Here is a 6,000-nt window from a genome sequence, read left to right as displayed (position 1 = left end):
CAAGGGAGGGGACTGGCTGAACGAGAAGCCACAGTTTGGAGGCCATGCCAAGTGCTGTCAGGGGAAAGAGGAAGGTTAGGGCCCCAGTTTTGCAGGCAAAATGTTTGGTTGGCCAAAAAACAAAACAACAAAACACTTTCTATCTCTGCACATCAGAAGAATATTTATAAGAAGGAGGAAAGAGAAAAGGAAAGGAAGGGAAGGAGAAAGAGATATTAGGATCTAAAGGGCTGAAATAGCAAAATGATAGTGCAAAATCCAACGGATGGGTTCAGTGTCTGTAATTCATCAGTGCCATGTGGCTTCACTTTGCTTTGAAATCCAGATGTGTTTGAAAAGAAGGCAGAACAAGGGCAGAATGAAGGGGAGCCTGGGTCTCACGGCTTCCCTCAAAATAGAGTGCTCGGTTTGTTGATATGGTGTATCACGTTGATGGATTTGCGTATATTGAAGAATCCTTGCCTTCCTGGGATAAACCCCACTTGATCATGGTGTATGATCCTTTTAATGTGCTGCTGGATTCTGTTTGCTAGTATTTTGTTGAGGATTTTTGCATCTATGTTCATCAGTGATATTGGCCTGTAGTTTTCTTTCTTTGTGACGTCTTTGTCTGGTTCTGGTATCAGGGTGATGGTGGCCTCGTAGAATGAGTTTGGGAGTGTTCCTCCCTCTGCTATCTTTTGGAAGAGTTTGAGAAGGATAGGTGTTAGCTCTTCTCTAAATGTTTGATAGAATTTGCCTGTGAAGCTATCTGGTCCTGGGCTTTTGTTTGTTGGAAGATTTTTAATCACAGTTTCAATTTCAGTGCTTGTGATTGGTCTGTTCATATTTTCTATTTCTTCCTGGTTCAGTCTCGGCAGCTTGTGCATTTCTAAGAATTTGTCCAGTTCTTCCAGCTTGTCCATTTTATTGGCATACAGTTGCTTGTAGTAATCTCTAATAATCTTTTGTATTTCTGCAGTGTCAGTTGTTACGTCTCCTTTTTCATTTCTAATTCTATTGATTTGAGTCTTCTCCCTTTTTTTCTTGATGAGTCTGGCTAATGGTTTATCAATTTTATTTATCTTCTCAAAGAACCAGCTTTTAGTTTTATTGATCATTGCTATTGTTTCCTTCATTTCTTTTTCATTTATTTCTGCTCTGATCTTTATGATTTCTTTCCTTCTGCTAAATTTGGGGTTTTTTTTTGTTCTTCTTTCTCTAATTGCTTTAGGTGCAAGGTTAGGTTGTTTATTGGAGATGTTTCCTGTTTCTTAAGGTAGGATTGTATTGCTATAAACGTCCCTCTTAGAACTGCTTTTGCTGCATCCCATAGGCTTTGGGTCATCGTGTCTCCATTGTCATTTCTCAATAGATGCAGAGAAAGCTTTTGACAAAATTCAACACCCATTTATGATAAAAAACCCTCCAGAAAGTAGGCATAGAGGGAACTTTCCTCAACATAATAAAGGCCATATATGACAAACCCACAGCCAGCATCATTCTCAATGGTGAAAAACTGAAACCATTTCCACTAAGACCAGGAACAAGACAAGGTTGCCCACTCTCACCACTCTTATTCAACATAGTTTTGGAAGTTCTAGCCACAGCAATCAGAGAAGAAAAAGAAATAAAAGGAATCCAAATCGGAAAAGAAGAAGTAAAGCTGTCACTGTTTGCAGATGACATGGTACTATACATAGAGAATCCTAAGGATGCTACCAGAAAACTACTAGAGCTAATCAATGAATTTGGTAAAGTAGCAGGATACAAAATTAATGCACAGAAATCTCTGGCATTCTTATACAATAATGATGAAAAATCTGAGAGTGAAATTAAGAAAACACTCCCATTTACCATTGCAACAAAAAGAATAAAACATCTAGGAATAAACCTACCTAAGGAGACAAAAGACTTGTATGCAGAAAATTATAAGACACTGATGAAAGAAATTAAAGATGATACCAACAGATGGAGAGATATACCATGTTCTTGGATTGGAAGAATCAACATTGTGAAAATGACTCTACTACCCAAAGCAATCTACAGATTCAATGCAATCCCTATCAAATAACCAATGGCATTTTTCAAAGAAGTAGAACAAAAAATTTCACAATTTGTATGGAAACACAAAATACCCCAAATAGCCACAGCAATCTTGAGAAAGAAAAACAGAGCTGGAGGAATCAGGCTCCCTGACTTCAGACTATACTACAAAGCGACAGCAATCAAGACAGTATGGCACTGGCACAAAAACAGAAATATAGATCCATGGAACAGGATAGAAAGCCCAGAGATAAACCCACGCACATATTGTCACCTTATCTTTGATATACATATATATGTATATGTATAACTGATTCACTTTGTTGTAAAGAAGAAACTAACACACTATTGTAAAACAGTTATACCCCAATAAAGATGTTTAAAAAAAAAATAGAGTGCTCGGTATTTTTGCTCACCCCTCTCGGTTCTCAGTGCCTAGTGGATTCAGTAAACTATGGACGGCAACTCTACGCTCTGGAGAGAAAGGTTTTGCAGATACTGGAACACGGACCTTGGGGCCTCTAATGTGAACAGAGATTATAACCAACTGGTTTCTGCCTTTTAAGGGGCTCTAAATCCAGACCATCTGGAAACTAAATAAGGAACGCAGCTCACTGTACAGCTTGTCAATGTTATCAAACTGGGTAGGGCTCTAAGTGTCTTTTCTGAAACATACCAGCAACTATAGCTTTTTTTCTGTCGATGTTGGTCTGATGCTGGTTTGAAGAATGCTAGCTTTGTTTCTGACCTCCCATAGCTTAGTCTTTCTAGATGTCAGGTTGAGTCAATGCCTTTAGTCTGATATTCCTCACCTTTCTGACCTCACCTCCCCAGCGTTCACTCCAGACACGCTGGTCTCTTCATAATCACTTGAACATGGCAGACAAGCTCCTACCTCAGGGCCTCTGTACCTGCTGTTTCCTCTACTTAAAGCTCTCCTTCTCCAGACACATGCATGTTCCTCACATCCTCAGGTGTCCCTGGAACATCACCTTCTCCAACCTAAAGTTCTAAACTGTCCGTCTCTTCCTAACTCCCTTGTCTACTTTATCAGATTTTCTCCCACGCACTTATTCTTATCTCATATAGTATATAACTTAATGGTTGAATGTATGCCTGTCTATCTCCTCCCATGTGGAATGAATGCCCCATGAGGACAGGCACTGGGTCGCTTCAGTATACCTCTCAATCCTCAGTGCTGAGGACAGAGGCTGCATCCTGGTAGGCCCATAATGAACATTGACTAAATGAACTAATAAAATAACAAATGGGGGCTTCCCTGGTGGCGCAGTGGTTGAGAGTCCGCCTGCCGACGCAGGGGACACGGGTTCATGCCCCAGTCTGGGAAGATCCCACATGCCGCGGAGTGGCTAGGCCCGTGAGCCATGGCTGCTGAGCCTGTGTGTCTGGAGCCTGTGCTCCACAACGGGAGAGGCCACAACAGTGAGAGGCCTGCGTACCGCAAAAAAAAAAAAAAAAATGGGAATGGGCATTTAGGCAATTCTAGAAGCTGAGAGCCCAGTGGAGTCTGGAGCTGGGCAGTCAGTGGAGGACTGAGGCTCATGCTGACTCAATTCCATTTCCATGAAGAACTGCCCAGGGTACTTGTTAGAATATGCCCACACTTGTCCACTGGTCTATGGCCAATGCTAGGACCTCCCTAGGAATGGTATACCTGCCCTCCATTGTGCCACAGTTTGGCCACAGCCTCTGATGGCTCCCCTCAGGCCATTCGCCTCAACCTGGCATTCAGGGCTCTCCCCAGACTGGTACCAATCAGTCTTTACATCCATGTCTCTAGTACTTTTCTATTTTATGTTCATTCACTCAACAAAATGTCTCAAAGTTTATCTTAAAAATCCACCCCAAGGTTTCATTCAAGTCCGTTATATAGTCTTAGTGGCATATTAAAAGAACATTTTTCCTGCCAGAATTCTAAGTTATAACTCAAATTCTCTACCTTTGCTTATCTAAATGAAGTGTCAGGAGATCTCACAGATTCAGGGGTTCTGATTTTCAACATATAAGGTTTTTGGCTATACTAAGACCACCTGAATTTTCTTTGGTGGCATTTGCTAAGCAACACACAAAGCATAATCCTGGAGCTCAGGCAAAGGCAGTATCTGCTGGTTATTTAACCCACAGTGCACATCAGCATTGACACAGACAGAAACACACAGACTTACAGGATCAAACACATACAAGACACAAACATGTAAATACATATATAGTGTAGACACATATGAGGAAAACATCCATAAACACATTGAATTTCTTGGTCTAATTTCAAGTAGGCTTTCAATCCCCTGTTTAGACTATCCTAGAAGATAAAATTGAAAGACATCAACAGCTTGATGCTTAATGAGAAGAGGCGAGGATCTTCACCTCATAGGTAGTTTTCCTTTTTCTCTTCCTGGAATTGACTGTCTTGACCAAATCAAACTTTTAGCTTGGTTTTGTGCTTAAATAACCATAGCCCAACCTATACCAGCCTATTCTGATATGCCCTTACTTAGCTAAATTGTTAAGTAGCTTACTTTATTGGGATTATATTAAGGAAAAGTATTTGCATTGGGAATGTACCGCAGATACAGTAGGAAATGACTGTATTTGGGGCTCTGCTTTGAGAAGCAATAGGTAATCACAGGCAGGGAAAAATCAAAAGAGGAACATTCTATAACGCTTTTTATTTTTTTGATCCTTGAAACTAGGATAAATATTCTAAGGATGGTTTCTCTTATAGCAAAAAGTCACCATAACCGATCTGATAAAGGAAGATAAAAAAGGAAACACATTTGTTTCAAGGGAGCCAGGAGTCAGGAATCACTTTGCCCTCTTACTCTCTTTAACCTCTTGTATCCTTCACCTCTTCTAGCTGTTTCTTGCTGGAAACAATCTCAAAAGGTTTTCTCTGTTAGGTACAGAATTATTTATCTTAGTTTCATAACTCTGGGATAAAGTGTACACATACGCATGCACATACACACACATGTACATATACACAAACGTCCGTGGTACTGAAAAGGTTCAGGAAAGGTTTTTTTTTTTATTTTTAAAATGAAAAACAATGTGGCATCACTTCCAAACTTGTTGATAAGAGGAATATGCATGTAGTTGTGAGTGAGAACTCTGTAAAGGAAGAAGGAATTATTCTCATTAAGCCCTAAAACAGTATTCTTTTCCACTGATCAGCTAAACCAATTTACTCTATGTAGAATCGTTGTGTTAAAAAAAGAATTAGCTGTTGATTCCATTCAATTCCAATTAGATGGATTTTCCTGCAACATAAGGTGCACTTGTAGTTTTTCTCAATCTCATAATTAAAAGAAGGTGATAAGCTATGTGTTTTGAATCAATTCACTTAGACTTCAAGGAGCATAATGGAACATCTGTTGTTCCTGAACTAAACAACAAAATCTTGACAACTCAGTCAGCCTGCCTAAGGGTGTAGGCATAACGGATATTTGTCCCAGCAAGGGTCCTCACCTGGGGACCACTGACCCACAATATCTGTGGATAGAATTCAGTAGTCTGTGCATTGGATGGGAAAAACTTGCATATCAGTTTTTAACTAACTTCCACTTAAGATTTAGCATTTCAGTCAATTATGAATATAAACAAAAATGACAACGGTATTAGTAATATCCGTGACTTTTCACTTACAGAAATCATGGATAGTTTATGTCAAATTATAGGCTTCTTTTGTAATCCAAAGAAGTCTATCTTATGCATTTAAAAACATTATTGTAAGGAACTCATGGGCTTTCTCAGACCGCAAAGGGGTCCATAGCACATTAAGGGTTAAGACCCCCATTCCAGGAGACCTGGGTCCTGAGTGAGGGTCAGAATCCGGCACAGCTGGTGGAGGTGCCCAAAATCCCATTAGGAAACTCTTCGTTTTGGGCCTTGAAGGCTTCTCAACCACCTGCAAAATACTCTAACATCCCAGGGTGGAATTTGTTGTTCGGTATTCAA

The sequence above is a fragment of the Kogia breviceps genome, chromosome 14 (assembly GCF_026419965.1).
Source record: "Kogia breviceps isolate mKogBre1 chromosome 14, mKogBre1 haplotype 1, whole genome shotgun sequence".
NCBI classification, from domain to species: Eukaryota; Metazoa; Chordata; class Mammalia; order Artiodactyla; family Physeteridae; genus Kogia; species Kogia breviceps.
This window is presented reverse-complemented; position numbering follows the sequence as displayed.